At 44.8% G+C, this 17,310-nt stretch overlaps 1 protein-coding gene, 1 long non-coding RNA gene and 2 other non-coding genes across 4 annotated transcripts in view; 1 reads left to right on the forward strand and 3 right to left on the reverse strand.

The window, feature by feature from the left end:
- The window catches only part of LOC144697569 (uncharacterized), a 721,063-nt gene that overhangs the window by 216,872 nt on the left and 486,881 nt on the right, over nucleotides 1-17,310 (forward strand). The gene's annotated exons all lie outside the window — the stretch shown is intronic.
- LOC144697492 (uncharacterized) overlaps nucleotides 1-17,310 on the reverse strand; it is a 756,645-nt gene that overhangs the window by 208,473 nt on the left and 530,862 nt on the right. The window lies entirely within an intron of this gene.
- Nucleotides 2,040-2,123, reverse strand: trnap-agg (transfer RNA proline (anticodon AGG)). The gene has a single exon. It is a non-coding gene; the product is annotated as a tRNA-Pro (tRNA).
- trnal-uag (transfer RNA leucine (anticodon UAG)) lies at nucleotides 8,110-8,190 on the reverse strand. Its single transcript has one exon. It is a non-coding gene; the product is annotated as a tRNA-Leu (tRNA).

The following is a 17,310-nucleotide window of genomic DNA, read 5'->3' on the forward strand; positions in this document are numbered from 1 at the left end:
ACTTACAAGGCAGAAATTCACCACTGAAAACAACTGACACACATCAAATTCAAAGTACTTTATGGCGCATCTCTTTCTGCTTCTGCCTCACCCCCAACTCCCTCTGCCCGTCCAGCTCCCAGGTCAATTAGCTGCTTGATGCAGACACAGTCAGTTCGTGGGAATGGGTAAAACTTGTGGGTAAAGAGACACCTGGATCTCACCCACCTGGTTCTCCCAGATACTGATTACAGGAATGTGCCCAGTGCCGATTATCCACAGTCACTCTCTCCTCCCAGTTGTTCAGCTTTTTAATTGATTTTCACATTGGATTTCAACGTGAAGAATGCAGAGCTGTGATAAGCTTAAATTGTTCAGCAGATGTACAGCAGATGTACTGCAGGAAGGTACATGACAGGCTGATGGTAACAGTGCTCTTTGGACGCAGTGAGCTCCAGTGAAGGATTGGCACCATTAATGTGTCGCTCAATTAGTCTCATGACAAATCTCGTGCTGGAAATGTCAAGAAAACTCGCTGAATTTGCTCCGTGCTTAGGTTTAAAAAAAGCCGAATACAAGGTAAGAAAGTACATCTCGCTCGAGTGGGTTAGAAAATGGAAGAATGACCCATGCTGTTGAGAAACATAAAATTATGGAAAGTTACAGCACAGAAAGAGGCCATTCGGCCGGGCGTGCTGCTTTCAAAGAGCAGTAGTGATTGTTTGACCCATCAGGAGTGATATTTGTGTCGGTGCAAACAGGAGGCAGCAAAATTTGTATTTCTCCCACCCATATTTTGCCTCACACCAACACTTCTACAGTCAGTGCTTTGCACCAGCCCTCTCTCCTCTCCTCCTCCTTCATTCCCGCACTTCACTTGAACCAAGTGTGATGTTTTCTAGTTCTCAGTCTTCTGATTCTGGTGGAGTTTTTAAACGTTTCCAATCAATGAATAATTAACACTCGTTCCAACAAATTCAATAACTCGACATTCCCTGACCGGGAATCAAACCCGGGATGCGGTGATGAGAGCGCTGAATCCTGACCGCGAGGGAAGTTGCACCAGCATTTTTCGATTTGGCTTATCTATGCTGCTTTTGCCTATTGTTTTTCAGTTCAGATCTCTTTCAGCACAAAACTGCTTGTTCAGGTTCAAGATAAACGACTTCGTCAGCCAATGAAAACAACGGTTTCTGTGAGCTGAACATGAAATTGACAGTGAGGTGAAATAGTCCCACAAGCTGCTCCGCTGCAACTTTCAATTTCTAAAACCCTCCACCCTATTCGCTGTTGGTCCAATGGAAGTGCCAATCCCGAGTCACTGGACATCAGGGAAACGACCAATAAGCCTTGACATTTGGATTATGGAGGCAACTTTTGATTTTTCTTTTCATTCCCGATCTCCTTCACCAGAGAAAACTGTCTCCGACCAAATGTTCTGTTTAGGTTGAACACAAGCGACTTCTTCACCAATGAGATGAACCATTGCTGTGAGCTGGACATGAAATCGATACTTTTCTCCTTTAAGACAGTTCTTAAAGCCTCCCCCTTTGACCGAGCTTTTAGTCATCTGACCGAATATGTGGCTCGGTGTTACACTTTGTTTTATAATGCATTGTGACGGTTCACTAGTTATAAGGAGCTTTATAAATATAAGTTGTTGTTGTAGTTCATACATAGAAAGATACAAACTCCTCTTGCCTCTTTCACCCTGATATTTTTCACTGTAACATTGTAATGTGAAGTTGCACAACTAATGTGAATACAGTTTGTGCTCGTAAATACGTGCTCACCTCCTCAGGGAACTGAACCACATTGACCCACACAGAGGAACACAAACAGAGATATACACCGAGAGTGACAGATGCCTAAGGAGAGACAAATGCCAGAATGAAATCATGTCACCAAATTGGCTCAGTTTCTTTTTCCATTTCGAACTGGAGATTTGCAAAAGGCTGATAAGTGAATAAGAGATCAGGGGTGTGTTTGGATCACTTTTCCTCGATTCATTCGATAATTAGTTCTGTCTGTGCACGGTTAAAATCAGAAATAACAGGAACCCTATTCAGCAGGATTCGAACCTGCACAGGGTAACCCCAATGGATTCCTAATCCATCACCTTAACCACTTGGCCACGACTACAGAAGTTGCTCTAATTGTACTATTATTTGTTTGAAATCATACAATGGTTAGAGTGGCGAAAGCGGTCTTTCTGCCTGTCCTGTTACTGCCATTACCTGACCTTTTCCCTGGTACCCTGTAATTTATCCTGGATCTCCCCATTCTTCCTACCAAACTTGGAGTGAAAGAGTGAGAATGATCCAACCCGGCCAATTACCGCCCCAACAGCCTACTCTCCATGATCAGTAAAGTAATGGAAGGGATCATCAACAGTGCAATCAAGGGGCACAGACTTAGCAATAACCTGCTCACTGACGCCCAGTTTAGGTTCCGCAAGGGCCACTCAGCTCCTGACCTCATTACAGCTTTGGTTCAAACATAGACAAAGGAGCTGAAGTCCCGAGATGAGGTGAGAGTGACTGCCCTTGACATCAAGGCAACATTTGACCGAGTGTGGCATCAAGGAGCCCTAGCACAACTGGAGTTAATGGGAATCAGGGAGAAACTCTCCGCTTTTTGGAGTCATACCTAGCACAAAGGAAGATGGTTGTGGTTGTTGGAGGTCAGTCATCTTAGCTTCAGGGCATCAGTGCAGGACTTCCTCAGGATAGCATCCTCGGCCCAACCATCTTCAGCTGCTTCATCAATGATCTTTCTTCCATCATAAGGTTAGAAGTGGGGAAGTTAGCTGATGATTGCACAATGTTTTGCACCATACCCGACTCCTCAGATACTGAAGCAGTCCATGTCCAAATGCAGCTAGACCTGGGCAATATCCAGGTTTGGGCTGTCATGTGGCAAGTAACATTCGCACCCCACAAGTGTCAGGCAATAACCATCTCCAACACGACAGATTCCAACCATCGCCCCTGCATGTTCAACGGCATTACCATCACTGAATCCCTCGCTATCAACATCCTGGGGGTTACCATTGACCAGGAACTGAACTGGACTAGCCATAAAAACGCTGTAGCTACAAAAGCAGGTCAGAGGCTAGGAATCGTGCAATGAGTAACTCATCTCCTGACTCCCCAAAGCCTGTCCACCATCTACAAGACACAACTCACGAATGTGGTGGAATACTCCCCACTTGCTGGATGAGGGCAGCCCACACAACGTTGAAGAAGCTGGACACCATCCAGGGCAAAGCAACCCACTTGACTGGCACCACATCCACATTCACTCCCTTCACCACCGATGCACAGGAGTAGCAGTGTGTACCATCTACAAGATGCACTGCAGGAATTCACCAAGTCTCCTTTGACAGCATCTTCCAAACCCACGACCATTACCAGGGAGAAGGACAAGAGTAGCAGATAGATGGGAATACCATCACCTGGAAGTTCCCCTTCAAGTCACTCACCATCCTGACTTGGAAATATATCGGCCGTTCCTTCACTGTCGCTGGTTCAAAATCCTGGAATTCCCTTCCTAACAGCACCGTGGGTGTACCTCCACCACATGGACTGCAGAGGCTCAAGATGGCAGACCACCGAGGGCAATTAGGGATGGGCAATAAGTGCTGGCGCCGACAGTGAAACCCACATCCTGTGAATGAAAAAAACATCCATGTTAGCCTGCAAATTATATTGACTTTTTCTTCTGACCAAAGTAAAGCACTGCAAACGTCAGTGCCTGGAGCAAAGCTGACGTATTTGCTCAGGTGAGGAACTAGCTGAAGCTTTCAATGTTGGCTTTCTTAATTCCGAGTTTCCTATGGGAACTGGACAATGGCTTGAAAGCGAAAAAAAAAACAGGGCTAAGAAGAAAGAGAAGGAAATTGTCATTAATTATAAAGCTCTTTGTACAAAACTGACATAGACATGATGGGTGGAAGGTCCTCTTACTGCGCTGTGCCATTTGATGATGACATTGTTGATCAGTCTGTCTCCAGCATTCCTAATGAGAACAGCCGAATTCCATTTCTTCAAAACAAAGACCCAAAGTGCTGCTGCATGACGTCACCGTTTAACATTCCAGACAGCTCCATTGGGATCTTTACAGCGCAGGATTTATAGAGGCGAGTGGGGATCATATTCGCATCACAGATGATGGAACTGCGGTTTGAAACCTGGAAAGAGCATTTTCCAAGCTTGTTTATTTGAGTGAGTGAAAATTCGACAATTTCCGTTTGTTGTAAATATGAACACAAGGGTTGGAATCCTGTCGACTAAAGTTTTCACTATTTTTGATTTTAACCAAATTAATTATCAATTAATTAGAAGGAAACCGATCCAAATACGTCCGTATTTTCTGATTTCCATTCATTTGTCAACATTCAGGGAATTTGCTTTCGGGAATGGAACAAACACTGAGCCAAGTTGGTGACATTTTTGCTTTCTGGGTGTGTGTCTCTCCTTAGACCTCTGTCACTCTCGGTGTATATCTCTGTGTCTGTTCCTCTGTGATTGTCAGTGTGGTTCAGTTCCCTGAGGGGGTGGAAACGTTTCTAAAATTTGATTCACATTAGTTGTACGAGTTCATGTTAAAATATTGTAGGGAAAAGTATCAGCGTGAAAGATAAAACAGGAGATTGGCCCTTTCTATATATTTCCGACAACAACAAGAACTTATATTTATAAAGCGCCTTCAACCTAATGAAGCAAATGTCACAAGGCGTTCTGCAGGATCATTATATAACACAGTGTGACACCGAGCCTCATATTCCGTCAGATGACTAAAAGCTCGGTCAAAGGGGGAGGCTTTAAGAACTGTCTTAAAGGAGGAAAGTATCGATTTCATGTTCCAGCTCACAGCAACCGTTGTTTTCATTGTCTGAAGAAGTTGTTTGTGTTGAATCTAAACAGACAGTTCTGTGGTGAAAGAGATCTGAACTGAAAAACAATAGGCAAAAGCAGCGTAGATAAGTCAAATCGAAAGATGCTGGTACAACTTCCCTGGTGCAACTTCCCTGGTGGTCTAGAGGTTAGGTTTAGGTGTTCTTGCCGCTGCGGCCTGGGTTCAATTCCCGGTCAGAGAACGCTGAACAACTGCGTGGCACGTTTGTGTAATCAGTATCTGGGAGAACCAGGAAGATGAGATCCAAATGTCTCTTTACCCACGAGTTTTACCACGAACTGTCTGTATCAAGCAGCTAATTGACCTGGGAGCTGGAGGCGAGGCAGGGACAGAAGCAGAAAGAGATGTGACATGAAATTACTTTGAACTTGAAGTGTGTCAGTTGTTTTCAGTGATGAATTTCTGCCTTGTAAGTTTCACAGGAGCCGCAGTGATTAGTTGGTGTACTTTTTAAGCAGCAAGATGTAAAAGTAAAAAGATAATTACTGCGTATGATGGAAATCTGAAACAAACACAGAAAGTGCGGGAAAAACTCAGCAGCTGGAGGGAGAAACAGGGTCAACGTTACCAGTGCGTACAACTCCTATTCAGATTTTTAAACAGCACCTAACTTGGGGCTCGAACCCACAACACTGAGATTAAGAGTCTCATGTTCTACCGGCTGAGCTAGCCGGGAACGTGTAAAGCTGTTTCGTATCCCAACATACATGGAGAAACCTGTTGCTTTCCGCCTGATACCTCAGCTTGGTCGAAATTTTAAAGTGTGGAAGGTAATCGGCCTACAAAAGCCCCAAGGTTGCAATGCATTTCTCTCAATCTTCAATAACATCATTCACATCTTCCACTTCTTAGCTGCACCTCCTTCCAAATACTGTGATCCATTTTCCTCAGGATTTTCTCCTGCATTTAATATTTACCTGCTTTGTGCCCTCATTTTGAAATCAGGTTCACTTCATTATGCAACACAAATTGAATTGCAAACCTGACGGACAAACAATGGAAAACAAGTCACTCGGTAACACAAATCCCATGGTGCTCATTTTCAGATTCACAGCAGTCAGCTTTTCAATAAAATGAAGGAATTTGACAGTGAAAAGATTAGAAAGTTGGTGTGACTTTTATTTGTGACTCACTCACTCGGGTATTCTGTAAATGCTGCTCGGAGGTTTAGTGACTGGAATAAAACCTACCTGAGTTTTCCTGAGCCTGTGCTCGGTGTATTGGGAGGTTTGGCCCGGGTTGGAGTATCTCGCGTCCCAGGGATGGGCAGTAACCCGCTGATTGAAACAGCAGCCGCCGCTTTCTGCTGGCAGCGGGTGATTGGAGAGTGCGGGGCCGGAATATTGCTGCTTTTCTGCTTTTCCCTGTCTCACTCACTGTGGAAATGAGAAAGAGGGAAGAATTGATGGATTTGTTTGAATCCAATAACTTCATAGATTTCCAGTGTGTTGGATATCGGTACATGGTAGGCCTAATTGTTTTCTCATTACATTTGAAATTAATATTCGAAAAAAAGCCGCTTGCCTGGGAGCTCACTGGATAACAGTGGAGCCGGCAACATTTCTGGAGTTTTGACATTCAGTTCAAGGACCCAATGACAAGCAGGAACTGTGTGACAATGAAGGCTGATGGGAAGAAAACAGTGACAGCTTCGTCTCTGGGTGGACTCGAGCCACCAACCCTTCGGTTAACAACCGAACGCGCTAACCGATTGTACCACAGAGACCGATAAAAATGTAATCAGGGTGTCAGTGAGTTAAAGCTTCAGATTGCTGATACAGGAATGACAGTTGTTCTCTGTCAGTTTTTCTCTTCCAAAATAAAGGGTGGGACATTCATTGTGGATACATGGAAACAGTCTGATCCCACCCACTGCAGACACATCTATGTCACCGGGAACCAGCTCTCCTACAACCGGTGCCATCTCCCTTCGAGCCTTTCGCTGTCTGGTCTGTTACCAAGTATTCTGACCGTCCCAAAGCCGATAGTAGGCTTGAATTCCCGATGTGCAGTAACGAGAATCCTTTCAATGTCTCAAATCAGTTAATTTCACTGATAACATCAGAGTCAATGTTCCAACGTCTTAAAGAAGGGAAAGGTGCCTTGACTGCCTCTGGTCAGTGGGACAGTTTACCCTTCATTCTCCCTTGATTCCGGTTCCCAACGAGATTCTAAAGATTCACAAAGCTGGAGACTGGGTTTTCTGTTTTGGTTCCTTCTCCATTTTCCCACCTGCCAACTGACAATATTTTCCAAAATCTCGTTTCAATCCTCCGCCTTGTATCATGTCCAGGGATGAGGAAATTCAGTTTGGTGGTGGGGTTATAGAGACCGGGATTGTTCTCTTTAAAATAAAGAAGGTTAAACGAAGGTTTCATGGAGATGTTCAAAATGATGGGGGCGGGGGCGGTGGGAACGGGTGGTTTCCACTGACGGGGGTCAGTAACCAGAGGACTGGGATTTAAGATAATGAAAGAAAGACAGATTTGCATTTATATAGCGATTTTCCCGACCAGTGGATGTCTCAAACCACTTTCCAGCCAATTAAGTACTTTTTTTGAAATAAGAACAGAAAATGTTGGAAAAGCTCAGCAGGTTTCTCTCTCCACAGATGCTGTCAGACCGGCTGAGCTTTCCCTGCATTTTCTGTTTTCCTTTCCAGATTTCCGCAGTGTTTTGCTTTTATTGAAGTGCAGTCATTGTCGTAATGTTGGGAACATGGCAGCCAATCACCGCTCAGGAAACAGCCAAAACCAGGGAGGTCCCAATGAGCAGACCATGTGCTCTTGGTTGAGGGTTAAACCCGGACCAGGCCACGTGGCTGCAACGTGAATCCACTCGGCTCAAAGTGAATCCACTCGGCTCAAAGGATTCCAGCCAACCTATGGAGATCCCAAAGCATTCAAAACCCGTCGCCTTAAACACTCAGTCACGAATACGAGCCCAAGATTTGCATTAATGTTCGTTGTATAAAACTGCAAACGGCTTCATCAGGAGGTCATGCCGCAGATTGTTCACATGCCAACTCTCTTGAAGAGCAAATCAACTACTGTAATTCCACAGCCCACCTTTTCCCGACAGAAATTCGTATTTAAATTGTCTCTCCTCGATCTTCCTATCAAAGTAAAACACCGCACTGGATTTAATGTGAGCTGGTATCTGTTGGTTCCAATGGGGCAGCTGCAGACACCAAAAACAGGACGAAGCACTTAGCAGCGGTGGGATTCGAACCCACGCCTCCAAAGAGACTGGAGCCTAAATCCAGCACCTTAGACCCTCGGCCACGCTACCTCACTGAGTGCTACTTGTCATCGCTTCCTTCACTGGTGTTGCCACCAAAATAAAACAAGCAAAGGAGCAGGAGTCGGTCATTGGGAAACTCGAACCAAATCCGTCAGTTAATCAGATCATCCTGCACTTTGTAACAAACAGAAACATCACTTGGAACATCGAAATAATAAAACATTGAAATAAAAACGTTACTACTGGAGATGGTTTCTGTTTGTTACAATCTCCAGTAGTAACTTCTTTATTTCAATGTTTTATTATTTCGATGTTCCAAGTGATGTTTCTTTTTTCCTGTGTGGCTGTGCGTGTTTGCTCAATGAAATGTTGGTAAAGGGTGATTAGATTGTGTTTGTCGACTGAGAAAAATGAGGAGATTGGTCAGAATAAACTTTTTTTTTAGAACATTCGATTGAAATCAACTATTTTTAAAATGTTCATAACCGTAATAAAAATTCAGAATCCAACTCTCTGTGTCATTGGGTCAGGGAAACTTTGTTAATTTTCACACACTGAGCATGGACACTGCAAAAGCTCCTGCACCTCTTTTAATATTGTTTCTCTCAACTCAGAGTTTTCAAAAGGGGATTGGACAATGACTTTAAAGGAGGAGAAAAAAATTCAGGTTTATGGACAGAGACAAAGAAATTCAGATTACTTGAAAGCTCTTTGTACAAAACTGACGTAGATCCGTTGGGCCAAAATACCTCTTATAGTTTTGTGCCATTTGATATTGACATTGTTGATCAGTCTGTCTCCAGCATTCCTAATGAGAACAGCCGAATTCCATTTCTTCAAAACAAAGACCCAAAGTGCTGCTGCATGACGTCACCGCTTAACATTTCAGTGAGGCCCATTGAGCTTTGCGGCTATCTCCTGTTTCTGCAGTGTAGTGATTGTCCCCTTTACCTAACACATGATAAGATCCCTGGTTCAAGACTGCACAGAACAATTATCTAAATCTGCAGATTCACGTATGTTGAAGACAGTATCTTACAGCCATGTGGCCTGGTCACTCTTTATCCTTCAACCAAAAATACATGATGTGCTCATTGTGATTGGTTAATCAGGAGTGACTTTTGTCCCAGTCTGAACAACAGGAAGAAAAATCTGTCCCATTCCCACCCTCATTTTGTACCCTCAACCCTTTAGTCAGTTCTCTGCAGCCTATCACAGTCCTTCTCTTTTGTCCTTCCACTCCCATCCCTCTGCCTCTGGAATTGTTTTCCACCTGTTACATCCCTGACTTTTCCAGCTCTGTTGAAAGATCAACCAACTGGAAGATTAGCTCTGTTTCTCACTCCACAGACGCTGCCCGGCCTAAGTTCACTTGATAAGGAACTCCTGTTCATTGTGACAGTTCACACAGCGGGAAGGAAAAGGATTTCCCTGGCTGGAAATTGAACCTGGGCTGCGGCAGTGAAAGCATCAAATTGAAAGCACTAAATTCTCCGCCTTCCATTGAAGAGGAGGCAGTTTTCACATAGAAACCCAGCGACATTGATATGAACAAAACAGGATGGAGAAAGAATCAGTTTGAGTGGTGAAACTGTCAGAGGAATGGAGAACTGGAGATCACCCGTGAAAGCAGCAAAGCTTAAAAAGCAATGGTGCCCATCAAGCAGCTCCAACTCACAACCGACAGGTCCAGTGTCATTCACTCTGCCAAGTGATGATGTGTGCATCCACTTGCTCTCGTCCCCAACGCGCAGAAAGACAAATATGTTCCATTTGGAGCCTCAGTTTGCTCTGGAATTCAAAGTGTCGAAGGTAATCGATCGACAAAAGCCCCAAGGTAGCAATGCTTTCCTCTCAATCATCAATAACATCATTCAACGTAAAACCACAAAATTATAGAAATTTTATGGTGAAGAAAGAGGCCATTCAGCCCATCGTGTCTTCGCCAGCCAAAAAAGAGAAAAAAGAAACCAGCCACTCAATATATTCCCACTTTCCGGCACCTTGTCAGCAGCCTTGCAGGTTACAACACTTCAGGTGTTGATCCAGGTACTTTTAAAATAATTTGATCATTTCAGCCTCAACCATGAGCTTGGAAAATGAATTGCAGACACCCTCCGCTGTCTGGATGAAAATGTTTCCCATTTTAATTTTGCATTCACGGGATGTGGGCTTCGCTGGCTGGGCCAGCATTTATTGTCGTTAGTTGCCCTTGAGAAGGTGATGGTGAGCTGCCTTCTTGAACCGCTGCAGTCCATGCGGTGTAGATATACCTGCAGTGTTGGTAGGAAGGAGGTTCCAGAATTCTGTCCCAGCGACAGTGAAGGAACGGTGATATATTTCCCAGCCACGATGGTGAGTGACTTTTAAGTTTTAAGTTTTAAGACATAGGAGCAGAAATTAGGCCATTCGCCCCATCGAGTCTGCTCCGCCATTCAATCACGGCTGATAAGTTTCTCAACCCCATTCTCCCGCCTTCTCCCCGTAACCTTTGACCGCCTTACCAATCAAGAACCTATCTATCTCAGTCTTAAATACACTCAATGACCTGGCCTCCACAGCCTTCTGTGGCAATGAATTCCATAGATTCACCACTCTCTGGCTAAAGAAATTTCTCCTCATCTCTGTTCTAAAAGGTCTTCCCTTTACTCTGAGGCTGTGCCCTCGGGTCCTAGTCTCTCCTACTAATGGAAACATCCTCCCCACGTCCACTCTATCCAGGCTTTTCAGTATTCTGTAAGTTTCAATCAGATCCCCCCTCATCTACCTAAACTCCATCGAGCATAGACCTAGAGTCCTCAAATGTTCCTCATATGTTAAGCTTTGCATTCCTGGGATCGTTCTCGTGAACCTCCTCTGGGCCCTTCTAGGGCCAGCACATCCTTCCTGAGATACGGGGCCCAAAACTGCTCACAATATTCTAAATGTGATCTGACCAGAGCCTTATAAAGCCTCAGCAGCACATCCCTGCTTTTATATTCTAGTCCTGTCGAAATAAATGCCAAAATTGCATTTGCCTTCCTAACTACCGACGCAACCTGCAAGTTAACCTTAAGAGAATCCTGTACTAGGACTCCCAAGTCCCTTTACACTCCAGATTTCTGAATTCCCTACCCATTTAGAAAATAGTCTTGGAGGGAAATTTCCAGGTGGTGGTGTTTCCATATCTCTGCTGCCCTTGTCCTTCTAGGTGATAGTGGTCGTGGGTTTGGAATTTATTGTCTAAGGACCTTTGGTGAATTCCCGCAGTGCATCTTGTAGATGGTACACACTGCTGTTACTGTGCGTTGGTGGTGGAGGGGAAGAATGTTTGTGGATGTTGTGCCAATCAAGCGGGCTGTTTTGTGCTGGACAGTTTCAAGCTTCGTGAGTGTTGTTGGAGATGCACTCATTCAGGCAAATGGGAAGCAGTCTATCATACCACTGACTTGTGACATGTGGATGGTGAACATGTTTTGGGGAGTCAGGAGATGAGTTATTCGTGGCAGGATTCATAGCTTCTGACCTAGTCTTCTAGCCACAGTATTTACATGGCATTTCCAGTCATTCTCTAGTCATTGGTAACCCCAAGGATATTGATAGGGGTGGACTCAGTGATGGTAATGCCACTGAACGTCAAGGGGCGATGGTCAGGTTCTCTCTTGTTGGAGATGGTCATTGCCTGGCAGTTGTGTGGCACAAATGTTACTTGCCACATGTCAGCCCAAGCTTGGATATTGTCCAGGTCTTGTTGCATTTGGACATGGACTGCTTCTGTATCTGAGGAGTGGTGAGTAGTGCTGAGCATTGTGCAATCATCAGCGAACATCCCCACTCCTGACCTTATGATGGAAGGTAGGTCATTGATGAAGCAGCTGAAGATGATTGGGCCGAGGGCACGACCCTGAGGAACTCCTGCAGTGATATCCTGGAACTGAGGTGACTGACCTCCAACAGCCACAACCAACTTCCTTTCTGGTAGGTGTGACTACAACTAGCTGAGATTTTTCCCTGATTCCCATTGACTCCCGTTTTGCTAGGGCTCCTTGATGCCACACTTTGTCAAATGCGCCCTTGATGTCAAGGGCAGTCACTCTCACCTCACCTCGGGAGTTCAGCTCTTTTGTCCATGTTTGAACCAAGGCTGTAAGGAGGTCAGGAGCTGAGACGCCCTGGTGGAACTCAAATTGAGTGCCAGTGAACAGGTTATTGCTAAGCAAGTGGCGCTTGATAGCACTGTTGATGACCCCTTCTGTTACTTTACTGATGATGGAGAATAGACTGATGGGGCGGTAATTGGCCGGGTTGGATTCCTCCTGCATTCTGTGTACAGGACCTACCTGGGCAATTTTCCACATTGCTGGGTGGATGGTAGTGTTGTTGCTGCACTGAAACAGCTTGACCAGGGGTGCAGCAAGCTCTGAAGCACAAGTCTTCAGTACTATTGCCAGAATTTTGTCAGGGCCCATGATTTTTGTATGATCCAGTGCCTTCAGCCTTCCGTGGAGTGAAGTGGAGTGAATCGATTTGGCTGAAGACTGGTATCTGTGATGCTGGGGACCTCCAGAGGAAACTTCGGTGGATCATCCACTCGGCTCTGCTGGCTGAAGATTGTAGCAAATTCCTCAGCCTTACCTTTTGCACTGATGTGCTGGGATCCTCCTGCAGTGAGTTGTTCAGTTGCCCACCACCATTCATGACTGATTGTGGCAGGACTGCAGAGCTGAGATCTGATCTGCTGGTTGTGGGATCGCTTAGCTCTGCCTATCACTTGCTGCTTATGCTGTTTGGCACGCAAGCCGTCCCATGTTGTAGCTCTGGCAACTTTTAAACCAGTTGTTATTCACTTTACCATTTACCATGAAGATAGATAACGAATGTGAATAAAGTTTGCAATGGCAGAAATATGTTCATTCCTCTGGGAACTGAACCACATTGAAACACACACAGGCAAAAACACCGAGAGTGACAGAGGCGTAAGGAGAGACAAACACCCAGAAAACAAGGATACCACCAACTTGGCTCAGTGTTTGTTCTATTTCCGACTGCAGATTTGGTGAGTGCTTGTCGATGAACGGAAATGAAGGAACGTGGAAGCGAAGCAGGACAAAACACATTGGGGTGATTAGAAGGAACTTATTCCATTTAACCAATCATTAATTCGGGAGGCACCTGAAAGACGAAACAGTGAGCAGCGCAGTCAGGAGGATTGCGAAACTGCGTGGGGAGACCCCAATGGATTTTAAATCCATCACCTGAACCATTCGGTGCGACTACAGTCACTGGGCTAATGGTCATGTTGCTCAACCAAAATCATAGTATTGTTGCAGCAGAGAAAACTGGATTCGGTCCCACCTATTTCTGGTCTCCCTGTAATTTATATCACCCCTCCTCATTTTTCTGAACAAAATGAAGCACTGCAGGTGACAACTTTCCCCAGCGCATCCTCAGGGATTTGCTGAAGAGACCGAAGAAAACGAATTTGCTGGAATTTTGACAGCTGTGGGGTTTGAAAAGACAGTTTAAATTCAGCTCTTCAGTCTACTCAACCATATTCCACAGCGAATACTCCTTCAGCCATTGCTTCGAGTGGGACCAGCTCTGAATTAGAACATAACAACTGGAGCAGGAATGGAACCATTTTGCCCCTCGAGCCTCCCCCTCCACCACCCCCCCCCACCGCCCCGCCATTGTGTTGGAGAATCAGAGACAAGGTTACATTTGGCCCTGGCCTGAGGAACACAGGAGTGTTGAACAGGAGGAGGCCAGTCAGCCCTTCAAGCCTGCTTCAGCATTCAATAAGTTCATGTCTGATCTGGTCCTGGTCTCAACTCCACTTTCATGCTCCCACACCACTCCCCCCTCATATATTCCATCAACAACCTGTTTAATTCTGCCTTGAATAAATTCAATGACCCAGCCTCCACTGCTTTCTGGGGAAAATAATTCCCTCGGCGGGAGAAAAAATCTCCTAATCTCTGTCTGAAAAGAGAGACCTCTTAGTCTTCTGGAAAATAACTCATCTGGTCCCACTCCCCCGCCTTTTCCCCGGAGACCTGCATTTTCTGTCCAATTCTCTTTTGAAATCTGCAATTGAATCTGCCTCCCCAACATTCGCAGGTAGTGCATTCCAGGTCCTAACCACTCGCTGTGTAAAAGAGAAACCCCTTTAGAATTGTACACGTTGTTTCATGTTGCCTCTCTTCATTCTTCCGACCAACATGAATCACTTTTCACTTCCGTACATTAAATTCCAGCTGCCACTTGTCCGCCCAAATGGGTTTGTTGAAGAGTCCGACAGGACAACCGACTCAAAATGTGAATGAAAGAGTGAGAATGAAAGAGGAAGAGAATTTAAGGGTTTTGTAGATCCCAGAAGGAAGAGACTCGAGGATCAGTTCATTGTGACAATTCACACAGCAACAAGAACACAACATTCCCTGATGAGGGCCAAACCCGGACGGCAGGAGTGGGAGCGCCGAATAATAGCATGTTTAGTTCAAACACAGAAGACTTGTTCAGCCAATAACAGCATCGAGTGTGTTAGACATGAACATGAAGTGAACAGGGAGGTGAAATAGTGCCACAAGCTGCGGATTTACAACTTTCAATTTCCAAAACACACCAACCTCATCAATGCGGCTCCTCTGAAACTTTCAAGACAAATATTGATGCTTTATAAGGTGCCGCTCCCAGAACTATACACAGTCCTCCAGGTGTGATCTAACCAGGGCTTTGTATAGCTGTAGCAAACCTTTCCCTCTTTTCTATAACTGCCTCTGTAACGGGTTGTACAGCAAGGGGAATTAGAATGTACATATGGACTGAGAAAAATAAGGAGATGTTTGGTCAGAATAAAATTCCTTTGCAAATTCCATTTGAAATGAACTTCATTTTTTGAAAGCTCTATAAGAATCCCCAGCCTGACTCTTCATGTCATTGGGTCAGGGAAACTTTGTAATTTTCACACACTGGACATGGACACGGCAGAAGCTCCTGCACCTCTTTCAATATTGCTTTTCTTAACTCAGGGTTTTCGAAAGGGAATTGGACAATGACTTGAAAGTGTCAAACATCATGGTTATGGAGAAAGAAAACGAAATGGAGAATAATTAGAAAGAACATCGTAAAAAGTTGTTATTGATATGCTGGGCTGAATGGTCTCCTCACGTGCTATGTCATTTTATGCTGACATTATCAGATTAATTTGACGGCAGCATTTCTAAATCTGCCACCCGAATTCCATTTCCGAAAATCAAAGGCCCAAAGTGCTGCTGCAGGACCTCACAGTTTAACATGATGTGTAGGTGCCTCTGGCTCTGTCAGGCTTTGTTCTGTAGTGGAGTGGTTATCACATGTGAAAGGTTCCAGCTTTGAAACTGGGCAGAAACATGATCAAAATCTGTTAATTTAATGGTAAGCAAATGTCCAAAAATTCACGTTTGATGCTAAATATTAAGGGAATACAATATCTCATAGCCATGCGTTCATCCCTCAATCAATGTCACAAAAACACATCATCCGCTCATTGTGACGTTGCTTTCTGTGGGATTTTGCTGAGCAGTGATTGGTTGACGTGTTTCCTACATCACAACAATGGCGACACTTCAAAAAGTCCTTCATTGGCTGGAAAGCGCTTTGAGGCGTCCACTGGTCAGGAAAAGCACCAGAAAATGCAAGTCTGTCTTTCTTTAATTATCATAAATCCCAGTCCTCTGGTTCGTGACCCCCGTCAGTGGAAGCAGTTTCTCCCTATCTGCTGTATCAAACCGCCCATCCCCACCGCTACCACCCCTATCATTTTGAGCAGCTCCATGAAATCTCCGTTTAACCTACTTCTCTCTAAAAAGAACAATCCCGGTCTCTATAATCTCTCCACAAAACTGAATTTCTTCACCCCTGGACATGATGCAAGGCTGAAGATTGAGACGAGATTTTGGAAAATATTGTCAGTTTGCAGGTGGGAAAATGGAGAAGGAACCAAAACAGAAAACCCAGTCTCCAGCTTTGTGAATCTTTAGAAATTCTTTGGGAACCGGAATCAGAGGAGAATGAAGGGTGAACTATCCATCTGACCAGAGACAGTAAAGGCACCTTTCCCTTCTTTAAGACGCTGGAACAGTGACTCTGATGTTATCAGGGAAATTTACTGACCTGAGACATTGAAAGGATTCTCGTGACAAATCTGGTGCTAGAAATGTCAAGAAAACCTGCTGAACTTGCTCCGTGCTTAGGTTTCAAAAGAGCCGAATACAAGGTAAGAAAGCACATCTCGCTCGAGTGGGTGACACAATAGCAGAATGACCCGTGCTGTTGGGAAACATAAAATTATAGAAAGTCACAGCACAGAAAAAGGCCATTCGGCCGGGCGTGCTGCTTTCAAAGAGCAGTAGTGATTGGTTGATCCATCAGGAGTGATATTTGTGTCAGTGCAAACAGTAGACAGCAAAATTCGTATTTCTCCCACCCATATTTTGCGTCACACCAACATTTCGATAGTCAGTGCTTCGCCCTTCTCTTCTTCTTTCATGGCCTCATTCCACTTGAACCAACTGCGATGTTTTCCAGCTCTGAAGCGAAGCTTAAACTGTCACTCCTCTGATTCTGGTAGAGCTTTCAAACGTTTCTAATCAATGAATAGTCAGCACTCGTTCCAACAAATTCAGTAACCCGACATTCCCTGAACGGGAATTGAACCTGGGCCGCGGCGGTGAAAGCCTAAACCTAACCTCTAGACCACCAGGGAAGCTGTGCCAGTATCTTTCGATTTAGCTCAACTACGCTGCTTTTGCCTATTGTGTTTCAGTTCAGATCTCTTTCACCACAAAACTGCCTGATTAGGTTCAACACAAAGCACTTCGTCAGCCAATGAAAACAACGGTTTCAGTGAGCTGGAACATGAATTTGACAGTGAGGTGAAATAGTCCCACAAGCTGCACATGCGCAACTTTAAATTTCCAAAACCCTCCACCCTATTCGCTGTTGGTCAATTGAAAGCGCTGATTTCCAGTCACTGGACACCAGGGAAACGACCAATAAAGCTGGACAGGTGGATTATGGAGGCTACTTTTGACTTTTTTTTTCATTCCCGACCTCTTTCACCAGAGACAACTTTCTCCGACCAGCTGGTCTGTTTCGGTTTGAACACAAGCGACTTCTTCACCAATGAGAAGAACCATTGTTGTTAGC

This window comes from Cetorhinus maximus, chromosome 23, assembly GCF_964194155.1.
Source record: "Cetorhinus maximus chromosome 23, sCetMax3.hap1.1, whole genome shotgun sequence".
NCBI classification, from domain to species: Eukaryota; Metazoa; Chordata; class Chondrichthyes; order Lamniformes; family Cetorhinidae; genus Cetorhinus; species Cetorhinus maximus.